This window comes from Camelus dromedarius, chromosome 13, assembly GCF_036321535.1.
Source record: "Camelus dromedarius isolate mCamDro1 chromosome 13, mCamDro1.pat, whole genome shotgun sequence".
Taxonomy (NCBI): Eukaryota; Metazoa; Chordata; class Mammalia; order Artiodactyla; family Camelidae; genus Camelus; species Camelus dromedarius.
Genome location: NC_087448.1, coordinates 20,114,067 through 20,141,674, shown reverse-complemented (window position 1 = coordinate 20,141,674; position 27,608 = coordinate 20,114,067). Strand labels below are relative to the sequence as shown.

At 32.1% G+C, this 27,608-nt stretch overlaps 1 long non-coding RNA gene across 2 annotated transcripts in view; it reads right to left on the bottom strand.

The window, feature by feature from the left end:
* LOC135322730 (uncharacterized) overlaps positions 1–27,608 on the bottom strand; it is a 74,017-nt gene that overhangs the window by 26,565 nt on the left and 19,844 nt on the right. For both annotated transcript variants that reach the window (XR_010383503.1, XR_010383504.1), the window contains exon 3: positions 20,634–20,806. This is a non-coding gene — a long non-coding RNA (uncharacterized LOC135322730). The remainder of the gene's footprint in view (positions 1–20,633; positions 20,807–27,608) is intronic.

The following is a 27,608-nucleotide window of genomic DNA, read 5'->3' as shown; positions in this document are numbered from 1 at the left end:
TCTTGCTTTGAATAAGCTGTTAGAATGCTTTGAGTTTTGTTGATTTTGATAGTGATTTGTTTTCATTACTTTTTTTGTTTGTTTAGTTGTTTTCTTCATTCTGGGATAACTAATAATATGTTTAATCAGAAGGAAATTTTATTTAGAGGTAGGGGGCAATTTGCTAAAATTCAATAAAATTTTAGTTACATATAAAGGCTAACTACTGTTAATCCACTCAGTTTTTAAGTTGCTGAAAAACAAAATCTAATTAGCCTAACCTAGGTCAGATGCCCAACATTTCTTTTCCATCAGCTATTGTCAGGAAGGCAGGTTAGGTGTCCGTCTTGTGGTTGCTGTGAAGCTACCTTGTGAACAAGATGGATGTTTTCCATTGAAGAATGGATGGACAGAAATTTCAGTATATTATATACTCCAAATCCCAATATTATATTCACAAAACAAGTATAACTATTAAGTGTGCAAGTGAAAAATGTAACTTTGTGCATTTCCAAGGAAGAATTTAGCAAGAAAACTACAACTCTTTATTTGATTTTACCATTTTCCAATTTTTCTTGCAAATAAAAAAAATATTGGGAAATTATTGAGCACTTCGAAATGTTACTGATAGTATAAAAAGGATTTTCAATATTCATTTTGGAATCAAAGTGCAAATGGAGGGACCAAATTGATGGAGATGCTGACAATATGACTGAATTAGAAAGAATCACATCTGTTTGGGGATATCATAGAAGAAAAAATGTGGTAGAAGATTTTGAGAAAACAATCCAAAAAATCAATGTGATGTATTCTGTGTCCTTAGGACTTTCAAAGTTCAATCCTTGAAGTAAGCAAAACTATTTATCGTCTTTCTTACTCTTTTATCTGTCATCTCTCTATATTTTTTCCTCTTGTAAAAAGAAGTACTTTTCTTTATTGATGATATAAAGTTTACACTACCTGAACCCAAAGTGTCCATTGTGGCAAGCTTTATATCTGACAACTATATTTTAGCCAATGAAAGAACAATAAAATAATGGCTTCGCTCCCCCTTTCTTCCTATTTTGAAGGCAATGCACACTACAGATTGAGCAATGACCCAGCACACTTGCTATCAGTCTGTGCAGTTACTTTGTGCCATCTTTCACTACCCTTTGGTCATCCTTACATTTATATATCAGGAAAATAATATTAATTACATGTAATCTCCAACTTAATAAATTATGATGAAATGATATAATGGAATTGTATAGGTCTAGTAAAAAGTGAGATTTCTAGAGTACTAAAAAGAAAAAAATAATCCAGGGTATACTGTCCAACAGGAAAAAAAGTATGTTGTAATTTTTATTCACATACATTTATAGTAATTTTGCATATTAATATATGTAAAAGTACATATCATATTTACACAGTATATCTCTAGATGATAAGACCTGATACTTTTATAAATCTGTATTATATATGATTATCTCTCTGTATTTATATGTAAATGAAGGCTTATATTGTTATAGATATTTTACTATAAGGGGGTTTTGGTAAATAACTATAGTAATATACTACTTTTTGGATCCATAAAATAAATTTTGAAAACCCAATTGGTTATAGTTTTTGTAATAGTTGTGCAATATTTTCTTCAATATATGTTGATAAAAGTACAGAGCACTATTCCTATATATGGGCAAGGAAAAATACAAATAAATAAAAAGTAGATTTTTTTACAGATCTGAAATTTGTATTGTATTATGCTTAAGGTTTAATATTATAGAGTCATATATAACACAGTTTGAATGAAATTCTTAAAAACATAGCTATATAATTAATTTACCACCATATGCTGAATCGCAATATAAAATGTTTCAAAAGATATTATGAATAAAATACAGCTTTAAGAGTGTAAAATAATCATAAAAAATCATCTTTATGTGAATTGTGCTCCATTAATATTTCGATTCATCTTTCCAGAATAATAAACACTTTAGGCTGTCAATTTAGCTATTTCTCTTTTTCCTTAGTGAGAACCCTAGAATTTCACCTATTACCTTGTTACTTGGGAATACAGACTATGTCATTTGGAATAACACTGGTGATTTATCTAGTCTGGCATTCTCTGCTCTAAAAATAAATTTTGAAGATCATTCTTCCCTCTGTGCTAAAGAAGACAACATGGTCTAGAATTTACAAAAAAAGGTAGAGATTTATCTTAGGCAAGAGTATGCCAATTGTATGTGACATTTATCCTCTCAAGCCAGATGGCAGTGGGATGGAATTTGGGTCTTTCTTTTTCCTTTATATATTATTCAAAAGCTAATTTAATGTTCAAATGATAAAACCAACAGCAAACCTGAGCTATTCCATTGCATAATCAGCCACCTCTTTCACCAAAAGGGAGAAAAGTTCTAGTCAATATTATTAGCACATTATATTTTGTTTAAAAGTTTTAATAGCATTAATAACCAGAACTTAAAATAAATATATAATGTTCACTAGCAAATACTCCATGGCCTGTTATATAAAATTAATATTGTTTCACCAAGAAGGTCCAAATCTGCTGACTAGCTCCCTTCTTTTCTGCCCTTATCCTGAAGGAAAAATAGCTTTTGACTTATGGATATTTAGAAGTGTTTCAGCAGTGATGCAACTAACTGAAGAGGCAGTTCTAACTTGGTAGTAATATCATTGAGAATTGAGAAACACAGATACAATAAAGGGTAGCATCCTTAAAACTTAATTTGGCCCAGAATGTATTAAAATCAGTGTGAGATTAGCTGACTGTCAGCACAACTTTCCTGAGAAATGTATGTTTTTGCTATTATTATTTAGAAAACACAAATGATTGGTTACTGTGAAATATCTACTCAGAAAAAAACCCCTCCAAATTCATTTTAAAATGCACATATAACGCTTTAGAATAAAAACAAATACCTACATAGTTGTTAATAATGCCAAGTGTATATTAACTTTTTCAGATTTCAGTAAATCTATGAAATAAGTGCTGGAATTATCTTCTCACTTTAAAGGAAAGAAGTGTTTAAAAAAACTCCTTCAGGGACACATATCCAGTTAGCTAAAGAGCCAGGATTGAACTCAAACATTCTGAGTCCAAAGCCTGTATTCTCACCAGTGTAGTCATCTAGCTTTCCAACGAACAAAGAGTATTACTTTAAGGAAAATACATTTTCAGAGGTAGAAGGCATTATCATGAATTCATTGGGCTTTTGAGGGGAAATGGAAGACACTTGAGAGCTAAATGTACCCTTGGATGCTAATGAAAAAGCATTAACTTGTTTAGACTAGATCAAGTTCTAACAGTGCTAACCAGCAACATTGGGTCTAATGTGATATCTGGAAAGAGACAGCCACTTCAAAACAATAAGTACATTCTAGGAAATCAGAAAGATCCATTGAGGAAAGAGAAACAAGAGATAAATGAAGGTGAATATGATCTAATTAGCTGTACTAGGAGAGGTTTTCAGACAAATTAGAGAATCTTCTACCTGTGATTCTCTGCCTATAGATAACTTAGAACTGGATACTTGGAAGAGGTCTTATTCCTTTGAGGAAGTAAGTCAAATGTTTGGTATACAGGTTTATATATTATATACCTGGAAAGGCAAATTCCATTCAAATTCCTTCTAACTGGCAGTTAAGGCTTTGAATATTGTGCTCTTTTAACTTGATTGATTACCTTTTGATAATGATAGGCCACAGTCAGGTCAATGACACTGTACACTAGAGAAACTAGAAGGATGTATGTCTGTAAACCCAGAATTTTTCATGTTATGAGAAATATACCCTTCCCTCCCTCATTTCTTCACCCACATAAAATATCTATATCCTTTACCTCATCCTCCACACTCTACTGTCCTTGATCCTCCTAACTTTAATTTCACTTCTTACCAACAGCATCAGCCTCCTAAGATGAGCAAACTGAGTATATTTCAATTCTAATAAAGGCCTTGGTACTCATTCCCACTGGGAAAAATCGAGGAAGCTATTTCTCCATAAGAAAACCTCTTCAATTTCATTAATTGTCACATTATGTTATGTCGGTATTTCCTACATAATTTATGAGTTTGTATGCCTTTGAAATTCTAAAAGCATCTAGGTCTATGACAAACTATGCCTGTCTTAGCCCTAGTTCCACTAGATCTCAATGTCTTATATAACCTCTGGATTAGATTCTTAAAGATAATGAACAAAAATAGGGAATGTAGTAGGATGAACATTAAAGAATGACTTTAATTGTAAATGTATCAAGATTGAGCTGTTTACGAGACATCTGTGTAGAGGGTGTCCCACAAGTACTTAGAGAGACACAGTTAGAGCTCAGAAGAGAGAGAATGGCAAGAAAAATATAAATCACAATATTCAGCCTAAAGATTTTGTCTTAAGCTAGAGGATTTACACGATTATCTAAAGCTTACATTTTGTATTTTTTGAGAGTCCAGTAAGTAACACTCCTTGTCCCTATTCAAATTATGAATAAATTGAGAAATAAAGAAGCAGATTCAGCAGACAAAGCACCAAGAGATCATTTTTATGACTGATAAAGCTAGATTGGAAGACACAGCTTGATTTAAGTATTAAATAGGCCTGAGGTCTCCCTAATTACGCCAAAGTCTACACAGGATACTCCATTCAAGGAAAATGTAGAGTCTGCAGAAGTATACCTCTACTTTTTCTATTGATTTACTTTGAGGAAAAAGAAAAGAATGGATTGGATTCTCTGTGCCTAGGTGTATTCCTAAATTAGCTCATTTCAGAAATGTGGACCAACTGCTGTCATCCCTCCTCCCAATATGGTAGTTAACTCCTTTATATTACTTGGGAAAATGGATGAGTCAGTAAACAAGCACCAAAACAGAAACTAAGGATAGACAGTATAGATTTTAGAACCAGAAATCTCTGTAATGGGTCAGAAGTATGACCCAATTAAATTATCAACTCCAAAATCACACATTACCCAAGAATGAACTTTCCTCAAATTATTTGCAGTTAAATTGTCCAATACTGCTTATTATAAATTTTGCAATGAAATCAAATGACATTATGACAAGTATTGAATTAAAAAAAAATGACATTCACATAGCCATTGTATAAATTAAGGCATTTCCTGGAGGAAAAATAAATGTCAAAAACCAAAACTGTCTTCTAGGTTAAAGGTCAAAAATATTAAATGACAAATAGTTAAGCCTGACCTAAATCTACCTTGCATTTCCAAAAATTTGAAATCATCCCAATATCTTATACAGATTACTTTTAGTTGGATAGATTTTCAAATTTAGGTAGAGTTAGAGAGTCATTCAATAGCTTTAGCCTTTTTGTTTCTCACCCAAAAGTTGTACTTCCTTTAGGAGCTCACAAATTAAATTAGCCTGGTGTCTTACCTTTTATTTCACTAGTACCAAATAGTTCAGAGTTGCAAGAACACACAGTGTTGGCTCCTCTAAATCATTTAAATCAGCCTCTAAATCATTTATTCCAGGCAAAATTATATTCTCAGATTGTAGTGTTACAAAAGACCTATTCTTTTGATTTCTAACTGAAAACTGGCCAATTCTTTCCTAGGTCCATCTCTTTTGTGTAGCTGGCCAAAAGCAACCAACACAGCCTACATACAACACTAAGTCTCAGTTTTTTAACCAGTTCCCCCTAGAGCTTCCAGGTGTGTGATATGCATTCCCAGTTACGACAGGTCACAGTTTTACCTCTCACTGCCAATTCCTTTTATTTTAGCTTTATATTATGGCAGAAACCTCCTTTCGATTGCCATTCCTATTAAGTCACCCATAGGTTAAGAATAACATCAATAATCTATTATGCATTGAGATGGAGATGACTGTGAAAATTGAATAGGATGATCTTTGAGGAATCTGTGTTTTGGGCTTTTAAAAAAAATTATATAATTTAGAACTGTGTAATTAAAATACACAAGCTTGTTATTTCTACATCTTCTGGCAGAATTGGACGTTTTAACAGGTAAATAAGGATCTATATCTGATAATAAGGATCTATCTCTGATAATATTGTCATTTTAAAGTCTATTTTACTTATTATTAGGTTACCTACGCCAACCTCCCTTTGGTTTGTATCAGTATTTTCTTGGTATAATTCTTCCCCAGACTTTCACTGTTTAACCTTAGGTGTCCTTACAATTTAAGTAGCTTTGCTATAGTCAGAGTAAAATTTTGGTTTTGAATTCAACTGACATCATTTTTCATTTCAAGAATTTACTACATTTATATTGATTTACAAGTCTAATATTCTTCTTTGTGTTTTCTGTTTGTCCAGATCTTTCTATACCTCTTTTATCGTAGTAGATCCAAATAACAAACTTCAGGAGGAGCTAATATTACTCTTAAACTGTAACTAAAAAGGGCAGGAACTGAGGCAAATCCTTGTTTCTCTATCTTAAAACCTTAGTGTTTAAGATTCCACATGTAAGTGTTACAAGGCATTCGGAGGTGGAGGGCTAGGACAGATGTTCAAGGGTACAAACTTGAAAAGACTAGTAAATAAGTCTTAGAGATATAATGCCCAGTATAGTGAATATAGCCAACACTATTATATGAAAATCATCAAACTTGCTGAGACTAGAACTGAATTATTCCAACCACCAAAAAGAAATGATAATAATGTAACATGATAGAGATGCTAATTATCACTATAATGACAATTATATTACAATATAGAAATGTATCAAGTTAATATGTTCTATAGCTTAAATTTGCACAATGTTATACGTCAAATATATTTCAACTTTAAAATAATAGCGCTTTTTGCTCAGTGAATCACTGGTTTTAGATGGAAGCATCTAGGCTACTTTTTAGCTCCGTTTTGGTAACAAAACTGTTTTGATATTATTTTGTTTTTACTTTTCCTATCATCTTTCATATGTCAAAAAGTTTTATTCTTTCTATTTTTTCCTTTAATTAATTTGGAATTTATGTTTCTACTCTTGTAATGATTTCTCTAGAAACTTGGATACCCATGTATTTAAAAGTCTAAATTTGATGCATATTTTATCTTACAATTAGCATTTTATTCACTATATACTATTATTATTGTTCAGCACATTAGGGCTAATTTAATTTATTTTAATTCTCTTATTTAGATGTTTATTGCCACATTTTATGTATTCAATAATTAAATGTTGATGTAATATTTTTGCATATTTATTACATCTCAGAGCTTTATTTGAAATTATATTTCTTCTTTGTGAATCATAACTTTATGCTTTCTTTTAATGAGTAGCTTTTGGTAACAACCTCACTTTTTCATTAATTTCAAAATATCTTACTTTTACCCTTGTTTCTGTTTATTTGGATATTAAACTGTAAATTGAAAGTGATTTTATCTACACAGATTCTTATCAAGTGTCTTTGGCTTTCTCTGTTTTCATCAAGTTACCTATTAGTTTAATTGGTAATTTCCTTTCAGGTAATCTGTTCTTTCTTCCCAAGGGTTTATATGATCTCTTAATTATCTTAGGTGTTCAGCAGGTTTACAAAGATTTGTCTTGGAATTGACTTTTTTCTTTTTACTTGTTCTGCTTTTATTTGTTGTGCTTTCTGAATATGAGGATTGATCCTGTTTACCATTTGAGGAAAATTTTGTTATTATCTCTTAAAATCCTATCTCTCGTATTTTTTATTTTTGCATTATGGAATGGCAGCTAAATATATGTTGACATTTTCATTTATCCACCATGGCCCCTATTCTTTTAATATATTTTTGCTTTTTTTTTTTTTTCTTTTAATGATCTATTTTCTACTTAATACTCTTTCCAGCAGTGTCTATTTTGCTTTTAATAACTTGTTACACTGTTCATTTATAGTCCTTTTTGGTTCTTTATTGATCAATTTTGGTAATCTCTTATTATTCTGGCAAATTTTCGAACTCAACTGACAGGGCTGATTCAACTTTATACTTGCTATAATTTATGCTGGCTTGACTAGGATTGCTGAGAACTGAACTTCATAAAAACTTCCTGAAGTGTAAATTATTGCTCCATTTCATGCCCAGTCCTCAGCCCTTTGTACTCAACCATGCTCTTCCCTATTATTATAACATTTGAGACAGTTTGTTATGTTTCACAGAACCCCTCAGTAGTTTTCAGTGCCCTGCCTGCCACCTTCACCCCAGCTCTATCAACAGCTACCTTCCCAAGGCCTCAGTTTATAAAACTTTTACTGACCAAGAGAGAAGCACCATTAATGATGGATATTTTTCCTTAAGCATTTGTTCATTTTTAATAGTGAATATTATTTTTCTTGTAACATTATTTTAAAAATAATTTGAGACGTGTTGTATGAAAGTGAATTATGCTAGAGGGTTTTGGTTTTAGGTCGCTTCTGCCTGGTCTCTATGTAATCCCACAACCTGAGACTTTAAATTAACTGTTTGAATTGGGATTTCTCAGGCAACACAGGAAATGTGGATTCTGGCTTCCATCCCTTCCATAAATCATGACTTCTGGTTATTAACTCTCCAGGACTTTAGTACTTGTTTTCACAAGCTCTGCTCCATATAGAGCACAAATTCAAACATACCAATCTCTTTTTCTGCAATTTCGCAGGATTAAAAAAAAAATTTCTTTTGAAAATATGACCCATTGGAGGTCCTGATTTTAGGTGTGAGTGACCATGTGACTCTCTTTATTGCTAGAATTTGTTCCTGTGACCCAGGTGGGGCCAAATGATAGACAGACTCCAGGTCTTCAGAGATTGGCAGCCAGCATGTTGTAGACTGTGTCTACTCTGCAACCTGTCTCACACTAATAAAGGAGCAAACAGTTTGTAAACTAATGTTTTATATCTATTTATCAGAATTTTTAGAGAGAGGTTGCTGAAGTTTTCTGTTTTCACATAGATACACAAATCCAGGACTGACTGAAATGAGGAAGTTATTTTCCTGTATCTGCCCAATGTCCTCATCCTTTTAAACCTAGGACAGGATTTTCCTAGGGATAAATGCTTTTTCCATTTAAATTAGATGCCAGAATTTTCTGACTAATGGTTCTGCTTAGGTGGTTTTCAAAGAAGGAGAAAAAGTTTTCAAAAAATTTCTTTATAATAATAAAGATATACTTCCTAAATTTACCTCTCTTGCTTTGTGTTTTGGTATTCTGAGATACATTAAGATTAAACTATTTTAATGATCTCTTCTGTAGAAAAATGTAAAAAACCACAAAGTATAAAAAGTGATAAGCTAAATTTTAGTTATTTCTGATATACTATGATTTCATCCCTTTGAACTTAAATTATCAGAGCTACAGTATAACATATATAACTATCTAGATTTGTTGGATTTTCTGCATTGAATCATTTTTATAATATAGTCTTTTCATAGGAAAAGTTTTTCAGATTCCAATGCCATCTCTTCTGCTGAAGTTTTGCTAATTTATGAAGATAAATAGACTTGTTTAACCACTATATATATATAAAATACTGTGTCTGAATATATATAGTGATATATATATATATATATATATCACAATTGCAAGTATTGAATGTATAAAGGCAATGCTTTTAGTTATGAAAATATGAAAGAGACATTAAACAAAAGTTATGTTATTATACTACTTTTAACATATTTTACCAAGATCTTAATGCCTTTAAGCTAGTCAGAATGCTCATGGATAATTCATAAATGGAGATTATATTGAATAGAGTGTTTATTATTTTATTTTACCTTCAAGTCTCTAAACAATTAACTGGAGGAAATGTGTGCAATAAATATCTTAAATTAAACCTTATTGCCTCTATTAATAAAGATTTCATGCAAATTGACAAAAGAACTGTAATCCTTTATGAGAAAAACAAATAAAAAAATCACAGATCAATTAAGCATAAGAACAATGTTCAACATTAATAGTAACTGAATAAAGGCAAAATGTTAAAAAAATTAAGAATGTTCACCTACCAAATCTTAGACATTTTTAATGAAACTATTCAAGGATAGCCAGGAAAATATTATCCTACATTTCAGGAAAAGATATAAATTGATTAAATATTTTTAATAAATTAGGCAGTTTCTATTCAAAACTATTGATGATTTTGTTACCAAAACGGGTTCCTTTGCCTGACAAGCAGCAAGCCAAATGCTGAGATGACAAAGTTTGCCCAGAGGAAGACTTTATTCATAAGGCAGCCAAGAGAGGAAAGGGACACATTCACCTCCCTGAAAGCTAGGGGCTTGGGATATTTATGGGTGAAGAGTATAAGGTGGTTGGAAGTGCAGGGGAAGGTGACTGGAGGCAGGAAAAAGATAAGGTAAGGTAACCCCTGTTCTTTGAAGGCATATCTGAGTTACATGCTTCTTCTTGGGATGCATGTTCAGAAAATGGCAGCATTAATATGATCTGAGTGTGGAGTTTTAGCCTTCTAATGTCAAAAGATCACCCATCAGACAAGCAAGTCTATTCTGCATAGGCTCTAATCAACCACTTTGGTTCCATCCAGTTTCAGCAGTTTTGATTGTTAAAGGGAGGAGTTTTTAACAAGCTGTTCCCTTGTCTGCTGCTCTGTAAGACAAACTTGAGAGTTTCTGTCACTCATTAGGATCTGTTAACCCTATGAAGCATGGTTTGGATATTTTTTTAACCCTATGGGGCACAGTTTCAATTTCACATATGTTGGCATAATTAAAGGTTCATATAATAGTTTTTTACAATATCATTTTTAAATTAAACATTTAAAAACTATGTAAACATCCAATAACATGATAAGCCTTAAATAAATCCATTCATACACCTTTATTATGAGATACTATTGCTATTTTCATTAGGCATGCATGATTGTTGAGTAACAGTAATGGGCTGAAAAATTCATGGAACATAGTATTAAATGAAAAAATTGGGATAAAAATGTATATGTTACAAGATTTAATTATATAATCATCACACACAAACATATAACAAAGTAAGCCTGTGACAAAATATAGCATTATAAGTCATTATGGCTATTTTTAGGTGAAGTGCTAAAAAATGCTCTTTTATTTTCCACAAATTTTTCTAACTTATTACCCAGAATGTGCCAAAAACATGGAACTAAGTAACTAATAATTCTTGTCTGTGTCATGTCAATGACCCTAGAATATTACCTTCTTTTTCTACCACACTGAAAAAGTCTTTAAATTATTAGGAAACATACTTAATTCATGGATCAAGATGGGTTTTTACTACAGATTGACTATAGACACTTAAAATGCATGCTTCTGTAAAAAGATAATATGATATTAATGACCTCACATTAAGGCATAAGAGGAAGATAACTTATTCAGTAAGATAAATATTTATAAGATGCTTCATTTGTGTATGATATTGGATTGGGAACAACAGGTATATAAGCAGTCATATTTATCCGAGACATTATAACTAAGAATTGGGATGGTCCAAGCATAGGAATGAGCTTCCCACAGGAAAGAATAATATATATATATATATATATTCATAAAAGGGCAAAGGTAAATACAGGCATTAAAGTAAAAGAGATGCTATGTCACATTGGTGAATTATAGATGGGACATATAATAATAAATGTAAACAATTTTTAAACAATTTCATTACTTTCTATAATATTTTAAACATGATTAAGTAGAGAAAAATTTAAAATTGTACAAATGTGACTAACAGATGCTCTTCGTGGTACAGCTATGATTGAGCATCTATGTTGGATTTCTGACTTCTAAAATGATTGCATATAACTTCCAATCATTAATTAATTATTTTAAAATCAAATTATGCCTAGTTAATCAACTAGTTTAAAAAATCCCCTGCTTTACTCCTTCTACATATTATTCTTGCTCCTTAGAGATATTTTAAATTTATCTGTATCTTTTATTTAGTTTTCAGCTTATTTACATTTTATTTATATATTACATGTCACAACTATTCATTGATTTTGTTTTTAAATTCACATCACATTTTTTGACTAATTACATGGGAATAAGTGATCTAACTTTTAAAAAATCTACCCCCCCACATCCATTTGCATACACTTGATATAATTTTATAATATTGTGAAATAGACCAATGGTTAGGATTTACTATATTTGGAGGTTAAAAATATAATCCATAGCTGAGCCATACTCTACTGATTATATCTCTTTTTTTTTTTTTGATAAACTACCTCTTATAGATAAATATTGTTTCTTTTATAAATGTATTTGATTGGCTTTTTTGTACTCATCAGTGATTTTTTTTTCCTCCAACTCCCTGCCAGAAGTGATAACACCTACTGAAATATTTTAATGCACAATGTAAATAAAAGTTATACTTTGTGTGTGTGTGTGTGTATGTGACCCTTCCCTCCTGGGCTTCCCTCACCCAGCTACCTAGCTGGCTGATATTTAGGTAGAGCTGATATTCTGAAATGTACCTTGAGATTCCCTTTCTCTCTCACTTGTGCTTTATCTTCATGTTCCAAATCTTGCTTAATTCCCTCATTTTAGTGGAACTTATATCCAGTGACTTTCTGATAAAATGGGCCATAAAGGAAAATTTTTTTGATACCCCAATGTCTGGAAAAGTCTTGTTCTCTGTGACTCTTTTACATATCTATTTCATACTTTATTCTCTCCTCTTAAATTGCCCTATCCATTCTCTCAGATGATGATAACCTTGATTCATACATCACTAAGAAGATTGAAACAATCAGAAGAAAGCTTCAGGAGCTTTCTTTAATACCTCATCTATCTATCAACTTGAATCTCAGCTCACATAGAGTTCATGCCCTCCCGTTACTAAAGATGCATTGTCCTTGTTCCAAGCAAAAGCTAAACTTTTCATAATTGCCTGATATATGCCCTGGACCACATTCCATCTCAAATTCTTGAAGATATTGCTCCATCAGTTTTCCCATCTTTTTGTCATCATCATCATTTTTTTCTCTCTCTTCTGGACCATTTTCATCAGCATACAACCATGTATTATTTCTCCCAGCTAAAAGAAAAATTGCCCTGATCTCTCTCATCTTTCAACTACTATGCCATTTTTCTCCTCTTCTTTGCAGCAAAACATCTTTATATTATTTAAAAAGTTATTTATCTCAACCTGTTCTCTCTTAAACCACCTCCAATCAGGTTTCTGTTCCTACCACTTCAAATTTACCATTTGATAAACTTCCTTTATCAAATTAACAATGATTTCTTGTTGTAAAATACAGTAGTCTTACTTAGGCCTTCTTTATTGGCTATCAGTGGCATTTGACATAGTGAATCAGACCCTCTTTCTGAAGCACTTTCTTCATTTGGCTTCTGTGACACTCTTCTCATCTAGTTTTCCTCCTACCTCTCTGATTATTTCTTTCGCTGGTCAGTATCTTTAGCTGGTTCATCTCACCAATATAAACATGTACTGCTGGGCGGGACTTAAATTATTTTCTCCCTCCATGCTTACTCCCTAGGCAATCTTACGTACTTTTCTCAGTGAGAAAACCTTTAACTACCTGTATGTGATGATGGGAAAATTGATGGAGCAGTATCTTTAAGAAATGATATGGAATGGGGTCTAAAGTATATTAGGCAAATACAGAGAGTTTAGCTTTTGCTTAGAAGGAGGACATTGAATATTTTTTCTCTCTATGCTCACTATCTATGCAATCCTTTAACTTCTGTATATATGATGGTAACTACCATGCACAGTAGTAATCATGCATGATGGCTGTAATCAAAACTTCTCTTCTGCTTTCCATTTATGGAGTCTACATTTATGATGAACTTCTTGACATAAACTCTTCAATGATAAGCAGGCATTTCATATGTAAGATTTCTTAAATGGTGATCGTGATGGCTCAGCAAGTATTTGCATCCTGTGATCTTTTCCATTCCATCAGAGGGCAACTCTATTATTTCAGTTCTTCAAGTTAAAAATCTTGGCATTATCTTTAACAGCTTTCTTGTTCTCATACTGTATCTAGTCCATCAGCAAATTCTAAAAGCTTTAACTTCAAAATATCCAGATTTCACCCATTTGTCCTCAATCACATTGCCACCACTCAGTGCAGGCCTCTTACCTGATATCTTGATTTTGCCCTTGCTGTATAGTATTTGTACTAAAGTTTATGTCTAGAACTGCTCAGACAATTCCACTGTCTTTTCACTTCACTCAAAGTTTATCCAAAGTCTTCACTATGATCTTCAATATTGAACACAACCCCACTTCCACCCTTAGTTTTCTGATCCTTGCCTTAATCCTTTCTTCTCTTTTATGGCTTTAAGTACAATGACTTCTTCCTATTTCTTCAATATGCTATGTTGTATGTTCAGTACAATTTCCAGATTTTTGATCCCTATAGGATTCCTTGGAATACTTTTATCCAGGAAGTTCTATTTCTAGATTACTCTTCATTTCTTTACTCAGAAACCCACTTTTAGGGAGACTTTATTTGTTGTCTTCAGCACTTATCAAGGTCTAAAATTCTCTATTTTTTACTTATTTATTTTATTTGTCTCCACTATGAACATGTAAAGTACATTAAAGAAGAATTTTTGTCTAATTTATAATATATTTTCTCCTTAGTACCTAGAATAATTCCTGTAGCATAACAGGTACTCAGAAATATGTGGAAAATAGAATAAACGAGTGAGTAAATTAAACCGAAAGGTTGCTTTATATATAATTATAGATTGGGAATAAGAATCATCAAAATTTTAAAGAAAGTGCTTCACTATCCTCTAACTTATGATGTTAGTGTGATGAAGTAAATTGTGCCCCATCCCCCATTCTTTAGATGGTGTAACAGACTTCTCCTAAAATTTGAATGATTTTATGACTTTAATCCTAATGTTTTAACGTTTTCTATCAGGGAAACGTTTTCTTTGTTTATCCAATGCTTGCCACTTAGTAGTGGGCAATTTCAATCAAGAAACAAATTATCTTTTAATTCTCGTAAGTAAAATGCAAGCCCTTGAAAGTGTCCTTCCTGTCATTTCCTCTACTCCTCGTTTCTGGAACTCTTAATAAGCATGGGTTCCAACACTGGTTCTCTAATTTTCTTACCTCTTCTTTCCTATTTTCAGTTTCTTGGTCACTTTGTTCTCTAATATGACGTATTTTCTCAACTTTATGCACCAAGACTTGATTTTTTTTTGTTACTGTCATCATATTTTTTTTAATTATCAACGATGTCTTTATGTGTTTTCTGAATATTTACTTTATATAGCCTTTAGAATAGATAGAATATCTTTGCTTTTTTAAAAGATACCGAGTATCATTTTTTTAAGATCTTTTCTACTCTGTACATTGTCCTTCATTGTGTTAATTAGTCTTTCATACTAGAAGATTTTCTGAATTGTCTAGTGATTCCTGGTTCTCTGTCCATAGATGATAGTTAAGAACTCCAAAGCCCACCAGAATCTCTGTGAGGGTAGGCAAGACTTAGGATGGGAACATTTCTATATACTAACCTGGCTGGGCACCTGACTAAAAATATCTGCAATTCGTTATCTCTGATTAATTCCCTAAAAGGAAATCCTTCATTGTCCATTCTGTGCTCAAGGATGAGGGTGTCTAAACCTCCTAGGAGGAGCTGAGCACACAGATGCTGTGCTCTCTCAACTTTCAATATGCTAGTTTCCACTCATGTTTGTTTTCAGCATGTGTTAATGACATCATCTGTGTTTAGTGCCTCCAACATGAAGCCTGTTCAAACTCTCCAGAGAGTAAAGCTCCAGCCTGCATGCATTAAACAGGGACATTTTGGCTCCAGGTATATCCACACTTTCAAGGTTACCAGTGCCAGAATTCCTGTGGATTTCTGGATGCTGCCCTGCAGATGAGTTAGTTCCTAGGCATTTTTTCCTGCCAGCTTAAGTCTCAGCTTCTTATTATCTCATAAATCTGTTTCTTCTTGTACATTTATCACCAACTTCCAGCATTTTATGTTGGAAGGAATTTTGTCTTCCCATCCCCTCCTCATCCCAGCTTTTAATCTTCTCTCTCTGACATTATTGGGATTTCAGGAGGCAGTATATAAAACCTACATATTAATCAGCTACATTTTATCAATAGTTTGTATCCCTTATAGTCTGGAGACAAAACGCTTATTAACTGCCCCCATGCTCAAAGGAAAGCAATGATCATAACAAAAGAAAGTTAGAGAAGTTGGAAGTTATATTTTAAAATCTCAGTTTAAATAATTAAAGTTTCATATTAATATATTATGTTTATACTTGAACAAATGACCGTACCCTCTTTTTCAGACATTGTGATAAATTTACATAAATGTTTTATACTATAGTTAGTCAAGATAAAACAATAACAACAACAAAAATCAATAAAACATACAAACAAAAACCAACAGTTTGGGTTAGTGTTAATAACACATTATGAAAAAACAGAAGCTGATAGTTTAGAAAAAGAATTCTAGAAAATCATTTTTTATTTGTTCCCCAAATAGTAAACATGGGCCTTAATTATAGATTCTCAAGTGACAATCTTCCTTCCCCTAAAGAGGTTGAAATAAAAGCCCACTTCATAGCACACTCTGTTATGGTATTAAAGATAGTGTGTCTTTTTGTAAATTGGCTTTGATTTTGGGAATCAATCCCATTAATGCATTAATGACTAGGCAGAATTTAAAATGTTAATTCAGTGCCAAATGTTCTGACTGTGTTAAATGTAAGCTGGCAAAGTATTTTCTTTACATACAGGGAAGAACTTAAAATTTAAATATGAAGGTCCTTTGGTAGCTATATAAGAGTTTTTACTCTAAACAAAATCTGAATATTGCTCCCATTTAACAAACTTGCTTTTCAATGGCATCATCAAGGAAAATTATGTTCTTTTATTTTCATATCATGGAAGTGCCAAATTTTCTGATGTAATAGTCAAGCATATTACATGTGGCCTTATACTATACTAATATCATTATGAACAAATAAACCAATTAAAGAAATAAAGAAACAAGGTAAAGAAAGGAGAAAGGAAAAAAGAAAAACTACAATTTCATATTTTCTATGAATTTTTACGTGTCCTTATAACAGGACAGCTCATTTTAAAGTGCATCAGAATGATATCATTTTTATTTTGTCTTTAAATAAGATTTTATAGTTGGCAGATTTTTAGACTATGTTCTAATTTACAGAAAAATATATAAGGAAAACAAATAATAATATATGAGGAAAACATGGCTAAGTTCATATTTTATACAAACAAAAAAATTAATTAGTCCAAGAATTTTTTCAGTAATGTGTGCACTTCCCTTATTACACATTTTAATGTGGAAATCCTGTAATTCTTGGACTTTTATACACAAAGAATAAGATATGCCTTTAAATCCTAATATCCTAAATATCCACATTCACATGCTTAGTAATTTGGTATTTAATTATATCATCTTTAGTCATCAACATAGCAAGCATTTAAAACAAGAAACCATCTGATGTTTCAAAAAAGGTAGAATTTTAACCCAGTGGTTTTAAAATTTCATTGAATCATGTACTGTAAGTTTCATTTTCCTCCTCAGAACGTCTGCATTATTGCCATTCTAGGGTAGCTTAAAAGGCAAGGTGAAAACAATTTCCCACTGGTCCAGTGAAAGATTTATTCGAAATCCTTTTTTTATTTTTATTTTTTTTGATACCTGTGGTAGCAGTGACATACCCAGGCTCCAGTAGAGGCTGCCGCATAGGGTCAGCCACATCTTTTGATGTGGAAACAATCTTCTTAGGATCAAAAAGAAGCAGCCCAGCCTTGGCTTCTGATTTCTGTGCATTTCTCCTGTTGAGAAGTCCCTTTATGAAACAGCTATGGTTCAGAAGGGATTTGGGGGAAATACAGAACATTTGTTTTAACACAAGCACTTAGCCTGACACACTTGACTATCCCTGAGGGACTGAAGAGTCACCAAATGGAGGAACTTCACAAAGTGAGTTACTTAGGGAGGCTTAGAATGTAACACAGAGGACAGAAATCATTTCAGCTTTACTGAAGTCCTGCTTTACTCCAAAATATTTTCTATCATCTGGGTGAAAAAAACAGTTCAAAGTGAGTCAAAGAGAGGGCAGTAAACAGACAAACAGAGTAAAAGGCTCAGGAAAGAATATCCAACACAGGGTGGGATAGAAAACCCAATATGTGTGCCAATATGGCCTTCTGAGTCTCAGTGAAGAAATGTTTAACTTAGGTCAGCAGTTCCATCAGTGGTTTCTATTTTTCCTCTGGTCACAAGCTACCAGACATAAATGCAGTGAAGTTTGTCAAACAGTCTTGGAAATGTAACATTTTAAAAGAGAGAACCGGCAAAAATTTTATGAAACTTCATTTTGCAGGTGGATTTAAAAAGTCTGAACAGGGGTTGCAGGTAATCCTACAATGCTGCATCAAAAAGCTTAAACAGGTGAAGGGGAAACACTTTGATATGAGATTAAAATGGAATCACTGCTGATGTGCTGGTTATTTAACGTTTTCTCCAATATAAATCATTTAAACTAATTTGCATTTGGTTACTCCTAAAATTCACTGCATTGAATTAAAAAAATGGGAGAGAGACAGAGAGCATTCACTGGTATTGCTTTATTTCTGTTACTTTTTTCTTGTTGTTTTCGCCATTCCTCATATATATGATGTGTGAAAATGTTACAGTTTTCAGTATCCCAAAACTCCTCCTTCTTTTCCCACCCTTTTTTCTTATCTGAATGATATAAAATATTGAAGCCAATGTTTGCATTGCTTAGTTAATCAAATGATTTACCTTCAATATCCATTTAATTTTTTTTAAACGGAGGATTGAAATCAAGGATCAGCTGAAATGACCCTCATTCCCAATTTGAAGACTCTTATTGACAAGGCTACAAACACAAATATTTCTATTATAAAATTTTGCAACATCACATAATTAAATACCTATAAAATTCTGATTTATTGACATAGCCTAATTCTAACACTCCTTACATCCTTGTTAAGATAATACATTTTATATTTCACAACCCCTTAAACTTCCAGAGTGTGTGTTCCAGATGAGTAATATATGCTCAGCTAGAATTATTGTAAAGGCCAGTTCCACTTTCTTTTGAAAGATTAAAAAAGAAAATTCATGTTTTTAAATTAATCAGTTGTTAGTTAACCTCTGTAAGATGTCTCCATTTTGCAATGCATTACAATAATGTCTGTGAAGAGCTCATTTCAAATAATTATTATCAAGAAAATCTCAGAAGGACACTGAGTCTCATAGTTCTTTAACTATCACTAGATGAAAGGAAAAAAGTGCCATATTATCCCTTGGGTTCTTCCTTACTTTTTGTTGCTATTGTTGATTGGATTTTTGTTTTTGTGGCTTTAGGCACGGTGAACCTTGTTAATTTCAAAAAAGTACTCCTTGGTGATTCAGGTGACTCAAGTGAAGTGACTCAAGGAAGTGAAAAATGTTCATGTTGTGTTTGATGCCTTTGAAATTTTCTACGTCAAGGTGGTTTGCCTAGAGACATTCTCCCACTTTCAGTAAGTTGTTTTGCCACACCTGCCAACTTATTCCTTAGACACATTTCTTTTTATGGTGCTTTTTCAAAATGCTTTGCCTAGTTCAGTTGAAGCTTATTAAACCTCATACATTTTTTAAAGCAATCACCTTAAACTTGATTTTGTTTTAGAGTCAAAACTGATATGTCACTTGATATATTTCAAATGTTATCAAGCAAAAATTCTGTACTTCCCTCATGACCATGTAAGTTCACTCATCTAATCATTGCATTTGGAAAAAGTAAGTGATTATCGTAAGATTTTCTTTCTCCCTTTCTGTTTTTTAAATTTTACCCTTAAGAGATCTAGGTCAATTATCTTTTAAATTTTTAATATTTAGTAAAGTGTACTTTATTTTCTGTGGTAAGAGAGTGTTTTCTTATCATGTCTTTCATACACATCGCACATTTTTACTGTATAAGAGAAAGTATAGCTTTTATTTGCTGCCTACTCTATGGCAGGCACTATAAATGACTTAAAATATATATTTTCATTAAATCCTAAGGACATCATTCCAATATATTAAGCCTATTTAATAATTAGAAATGGAAGGTATTGAACATGTAAGCCAATTTTTCAAAATCACAGAATTAGTCATTGTCAAGGATAAATCTTTACCTAAACTTCACATAACTGCCAAAAGTATATTATTTTCTTACTTTTATATTATTATTTATGTGGTTCAACCTTGATCATAACTTAGTATGAAATGACCACATAAGAACATTTCTTGAGCTCCAAGATGCAAAGGGAGATAGGTACTTAGTGCTGACATAGAGAAGTGATATGCTTTGAAGTAACATTTCTCAGCTTAGACAAAAATGAGAAACTGATTCTTCTCATTAAAATGTCACTGAAATATTTTCTTATGCCAAATCACCACAAAGAAGACACACATGTAAATGTCAAGTAGGCACAGAAAAGAAAGCATTTGGATAAAGCAGAATTCAATTTCTAAGTAAGTAGTCATTCTAGGGATAGTAAGTAAAACAAGTACAGAGGTTCCTCACTGTTCATGGAGTCTGTACCTGAGAAATCCCCTTTTTACTAAAATTTATGTGTGACTCTCCCTTCCCTCTTCCCCACAGTGGTGCTTTTCTGGTCATTTTTGGACATGTACAGAATGTCAAAAAGTTCTAATTAACCAACACCCGACACTCGTTTCTGGCTGATGTCAAATAAGATGATGGCTTACCTTTTCGTTTTACCTCTCATCCCGCAAGCAAGTGTCCTTTCTGTGGTCTGTTTAAGTGCCACAGTTCTTCCACTTTTGTGCCTTTTGTTGATGATTTTACTTTTCTAAATTGCCCCACGTGTCGTGCCGAAGTGCTATCCATTGTCTCTGAGCGCAAGAAAGCTCTGCTGTACCTTGTGGAGAAAATACATGTGTTAGATAAGCTTCATTCAGGCATGAGTTATAGTACTGTTGGCTGTGAGTTCAGTGTTAATAAATCGATAACCATATTAAATAGAATGTCTTTAAAAGAAACACACATAAAACAAAGTTATGTGTTGATTTGTTGACAAAAATGTTATGACAGGAAGCTTGCAGGAAACTAATTCTGAATTTCTCCTAGGTATGATGGTTTCGTGTTCACTAATTCATTTTTTGCAGAGACTTTATAGAACATAACTACAGAGAATAACAAAGTTTGACTATAGTTGGCATTCTTCGAAAACATCAGAGTGAGTAAATCTAGGTTTAAATGTACTAAAACAAAGAACTAGAACTTTTGAGATTATGCATCCTTTCAGTCCCCAAACGAGTACATTCTATCAGCTACCATTCAGTCAAGAAAGAGAAACCAACACATTACTTAAAACAAACAAAACATTAACAATAAAGATCAGCAGAACTTGAATCAGGAAAACTCCAATCCAGAACAGTAACTAATGATACCATGACCTTATCACAAAGTCTCCTCCCTTCTATCTTCTTTTTCCCCTCATCTTCTATTCTTTATCTCCATCTCATAGCATCAGTATTCATCAGAACTTGTTGATTATTCCTTTGTAATGTTCCCTTTTTTTATACTTCGTCTTACTATATATAAGCTAGTCTTTATTATTTCATACCCATGTTATTAAAATTGTTTCTTGCCTTAAATATTTACTTAAAATTATCCTTCATCTCATCTTAAATTATTTGTTAGTGTGGGTAAGAAACTTAAATGTCTTGAACCTGATTTTTTGAGGACATATACAAAAATCTAATATGTGTATCTTTATATAATTGTAAAATGCCACTTTGTATATGTTACCTATTTGATAAGAAATCTCAATGATTTACCACTGCATTCAGAATGATCCCGAAGTCCGCTGAATGCATGTGTCAAATGCAGAATAAATTGGGTCCTTGGTGCTGATGAACCAGATTCTCCAAGTGGTGGCCTATGCTGTATGGAAACTCCTGTGTTGTATCATTGTGTGATGTCAGGAAGCCACAATTACCTAGAGGGGAGCCCTGTGCTCACATGGGTAGAAACTAATTAAATGGCAACTATGTTTTAATATGAAAGACTAGAAACACTTGGCCAAAATCAAAATTAGCTTAGATAATCTTTTATGAAATATAAACTGAAATAATCTGAGTCAAAATTGAAAATTCAGTCCTTCATCAAGGTATTTCTTAATTTACCTCATCTCTCCCAGTCCCTACCACCTGTAAACTGAGCATTCATTGCAAGTGAGAAACACATATTTTATGAGTCATACAAACCCAAAACTAAATAAAAGACTAAGTGAAATATATTAGAAGCCCAGTTCCCACTGGCAGTGATTAGCCTGTTTGCCCATTTGTGTATCCCAGGGAGATACACTGAATATTGTGATTATTCACAACAGTCACATCTTACATGAACTATTGTTTTGTTTTTTTTTTTTCCATTTAATCTTTAAAGTAACTCAGTTAAACATACATTTTAAAGATTTGGAAGCCCAGGTTTAGAGGCGTTTAGTGACATGGCTGGTAAGAGGCAAATTTACAAATGATTAAACTCAGCTTAGTCGCTACCACGGATCACTATTTACAAAGCTTCTTTTCCAAAGTAGATGGTAACATTTCTGAAGCCTAGTAGTATAATGAAAAACCACATGACCCTAGATTACCCCACAGATGACACCGTATCGTGAAAAACATGTGTTTGAATGTCTTTCACCCTTTGCTTTCAGAAGCATACATTATCATACGATTAAAATGGTGACTATATTAAACACTAAGGCCTATTTTTCTTTATAATAGATAACACAAAGTATGAGTGAGAGACTGTTTTGCATCTATATTTATGTTATATACTTCTTAGGAAACTCTATAACCCTTTTGTAAGATCAAGGTTGCTATTTTCTTTCCATGCTTGATACAATTTTCACAGTTAAACATTGAATAATTAGAATTCTGTTTTTTTAAATAGTTTTTTTTTTTTTTTGATGCAGTGAAGCAAGCTCATGCAATCAAAATACTGGATAAAATAAAAACCAGGTATGATATTGTTCTGAGTACATTTTTAACATAAAATGTTTCTCAAGGATGAATTTCTGTTTTACTACTTGTAAAAAAAGAGCACAAAAATAAGAAACTTTTCTAATCATATTATCAGTTAGCATATGCACAATATATAAACAGTAATTAAAAGTCAGAGATAGAAAAGTATAAAAATATGGCTATGGCTTTTGGACTTGCTTACTCAAAATATTTTAAATGTTCATTTTTTGTATCTTTCAAAATTATTTGTTTACAATTTCACAACAGGAATTGGTATTCATTTCATATTTTCTTGTATTCAGGTTGATATTCTTTAAATATACATATTAGGTTAATGGTGTGGTTTGATAACATGTAACTATTTATAATGTCTCATTTATCAGATAATCTGATCTCCACTCCATATCCATAATCCATTTTTCCCAAATAAAATTCCTCATTATTATTTTTATTAGACTGATGCTCTAGTCAGCATGACATGTTTATAACAACTGTTATTTACCATTAGACCAAATGGACCCAACTTTTGTATCTCCTTTTATGATCTAGTCTCAAATTACTAGTCTTATGCTTTTAATGGAAGCAGTCACAAAGGCCCTCTCAGATTCACCAAGAGGAGACATAGATTCTTCATCTAGATAAGAGGGTGGTAAGATTCTTGAAGTTCATGTGGAATACAGCCATTTTTGGAAAATACATTTTGCTGTAGTTGTCTGTCTACAACTGGGACCACAGAGATCAGCTGTAATTGAATAAGGGGGTCTAACTGTTACTGTTTTCCCGTTTTTGTTTTTTTGTTTTGTTTTTTTTTTAACGGTTCTTTGTTACTAGCTCTTGGGCCATAGCATATTTTCTTCCTTTGCTCTCTCCTAGCATTTTCCTTTCTGTGGGGCTGTGAATTTCAAACCTCCTGTATTCTAGTGAATTAAATTAGAAGTTACTACATATTTGAAAGTTCAACATGACTACTTAAAAAAACATTCTCAATCAGGGTATAACTCCCACCATTTTGCGTCTATGTAATTTAATCAATACAGGCTTTAACTTTTCAAGGATTTTTCCATATTTAGTATAATCTATAATCTACTACAAATTATTTTCTTAAAATTGCTGTATGTTGTTTGACAAATGTGGCCACATTATATAGAAAAAGCACATGATTATTGATAGTAAGTATACCTGAATATATCATTTAACCAGTCTGTTAAATTGACAGATTATTAAAAGTATTAATATACCAAGCTAGCTGCAAACTGTTGCCTCGCCAGTTAATAGTAGGGGAAAAAAAGCATTAATTAAGTGCCTATTTTGTTACAGGGTCTGTGCTACATACTGTGAACATAAATAATATATAAATACTCTTTCCTTCCTTCCTTCTTCTCTCCCTCCTTCCTTTCCTCTTTTCCTTCCTTTCTTCCTTCTTTCTTTCTTCTTTCTTTCTTTCAACAAGTACTTGTCTGCTGCATACTATGAAACAAGCACTCTCCTCGGCATTGAGAATATAGCAATTGATAATATACACAATATTCTCTGTTCAAATGGAGTTTATGCATTTTAACAAATTAGAAAAGTACATATTTTTCATGATAAGTGCCATGTGGTAAATGGAGTAACACGAAACAGAAGATGAGCATGTGAGCACTAGGATATGGGGGGACAATGGGGATTTTTATCCTTATGAAGCTTATGTTCTTAAGGGAACAAACACATGATAGATACTTTCTATGCACCATGGTTGGTGTAGATATATTTGGTTTGTCACAGAAGCATACAAGAGACAAAAAATGCTGATTATCCTATTTTATATGTTAATTTTTCTTAGCTTCAGTGTGTTTATCTGTAAAATAATATATCCATTCTAAGTTTCCATGATAAAATTCTATTCAGAATATATATATTTAATTCTAAAATAATTATTTGATATTTAAGTTCTTAAATTGTAAAGTCTTAAGGATCAATGCCTTTGATACTAGCTTTTGGTGCAAGGTAGCTTAAAATCATCAGCACTTTGTATTTTTTTTTAAATGATAAATTATATTTATTTAGTTGCAAGAAATCACAATACAACCTTTTCTATTGTTACTAGAAAGAAAGTCATTCTGAATTTCCAATTGCACTTAATGTTACCATCTAAAATCACTTCCTGAATATCAAATCAGTTCTTTTCTAAAGGCAGGAGTATACTACTATACTAAAAAAAAAAAAAATGAATTTTTACTCTGTCACCCCTCTTTGGAAGATTTTCTTATACTAGAAAAAATAAGCAATCATAAGTATAATTTTCTATAAGCATAATGTAGGTGATTATGTAAGTACCTTTAAGTATTTTCTTCAATTTTAGATATTGATTATATTCTCATTTATATGATATGTTGCTATGTGAAATTATTTTTATATATACTTTTATAATAATAAAACTTTAAACAAAAATAGTAAATTAACATAAGCATTGATATATAAAAAGGTAATTATCAGTCTATGCATCCATGAGAGAAAATATTCATTAATGCTTCCTTTGCAGATCATAATTGAAGAAGATAATAAAAATCAATAACATATTTTCCTCTAGTTCTGCTGGTGAAACAAAATATTTAGGGCAAATCTACATGTGCAGCACTAGTGCAATTTTAGATAAGTTAGTCTGGATCTATTTAGGTAATTATATTATATTTACCATCTATTTATTCTCGGTTCTCTTCAGTATGTTACACAAAATTGACCAAAGAAAAGGATTAGTTCACTGCTTGCAGGTTAAACTATTGTTTGGAAACTTGAATCAGGAAAGAAAAAATATTTGGACAAATGATAAATGCATACAGGGACTTTACAAAATTTATGTACAAGGTTCATTTATCTAATAATTCCACTGTTTTGAACAGTCACAAATAGTTGTTTCATATTCTCTATGTTTAAGACCTGAGGGAAATATAGAAAGATATATATATTTTTTCCCTTTTAAGGTGTGAATTCTCTAGTTGATGTAAGGCCTAGTACAACATTATTAGTAAGACTTTTACAGTTAGATCTACAAAGAGTCAAGTTTCAGGAAAGTCACTTCAAGTCTCTGAATCTTTGTTCCTTCATCTATAAACTGGAGATAATCATGATAACTATTACACAGTGCTAGGGGAAGCAAATTGATAATCACAAGGCCTAATATTTAATAATTGCTTAGAAAGTGTTTTATAAGTCACACTATTGTTGTTATCAATGCTAGATGCTCTTTAATCCAAAACAAATTTAAATTTAACATAATGCAGTTTTCCCATAAGAGGCAGAGATGACCATCAAATGCTGAGGGTTGAGCTGTGTATTAAAATATAACCAGCTAAGGAGTCAACTGAAAATATCATTTTACATTATACACAAGTATTTGCAGTGATAATGATTATGATTATCTGGCCTAGAAATAAAACCAAAGATGGCTTTTAATATAGAAAAAAATGAAACATTTTTGGAGATTATTCTCTTTATCTATTATGGTTCTTTGATCATTTTGTATGTATTTGTATGTTGGAAGAGAAAAAGGAAAGAAAAAAGGTTGAAACAGGACAGAGAAAAGATAATTGTTCTTATATATTCTCAGAAACCACTGATTCAGGAAGGAACAGACGGATATACAGAGATGTAAGTAGAATATACTCAATAATTCATTTCAGGAAAATCAGTAGTTAAAAATTTTTTAATCTTTCTGTATAGAAAGGAGTTTTTCAACTTATATAATTGATTACTGTCTCAAAAACAATGGAACTACATAAGCTCCGTCTTTCTACCTGTGAAGGAAAGTTGGCTAAGTTACTGTGACACAAACATCTTTGACTGACAGGCTATTGCTATCCATGGGCATTATGAAACGATGAAATAATGACAAAGGAATAAAATAATAGATGTTATTACGTTGCTAAAAAATGTTAATTGTTGCTAAAATGCAGTAGGTCTGGTTTGAGACCAGAAAATACACATTTCTCATAAGTTCCCAGTTGGTGCACATACTGTAGTGAACCAACATTTTGATCAGTGAAAGTTGGGAGATACCATCCGGTTCAGTCTGAGCCCTAGTATTCTTCTCCCATTCGAATACTTAGAATAAATAAATTCTTACTTTATCTTCATATTCTTATGTAAAATCACTTACAAATCTTTTTAGTTTTTATATTTCTTGTTTAAAAAATAATGTGGCCTAAAGTTGGCAACCTTCTGGGTAATACTTGCTAAAGATAATGGTAAGTGAACCAAGTTACCAAGCACATGAATCAGGTGGATTTTAGAGTAAAAGATATACGTAGTTGCCTCAAACACAATTTGGAATAAGCAGAATATTATGTAATAAACAGAGTTACTTGCTGCATTTTTAAATAATTCAAATACATGTTTCCACTCTATTACAAGAACATCTGTGATGGTTTTTTAAGCCCTACTAATTGACAGAATTTGGAACAGTCAATGATACAGCTGAGCTGGAATTTGAGGAATGGCCATAAAAATAAGCAGTGATGTCCCAGAAGAAGCTAGAGTTAATCTATATAATGAATGCTTGGTCCTGGTTCCCAACCAGACATTTCAATTCTAGGTCTTCTGCCAAATAGGCAAGTGACAGTAGGATTGTTTAGGTATTATTTTCTTCTTATTTTAGGACAAGGAAACCTAGGCTTAAATAGATTAAATCATTTGTCCAAGTTCCCAAAGCTA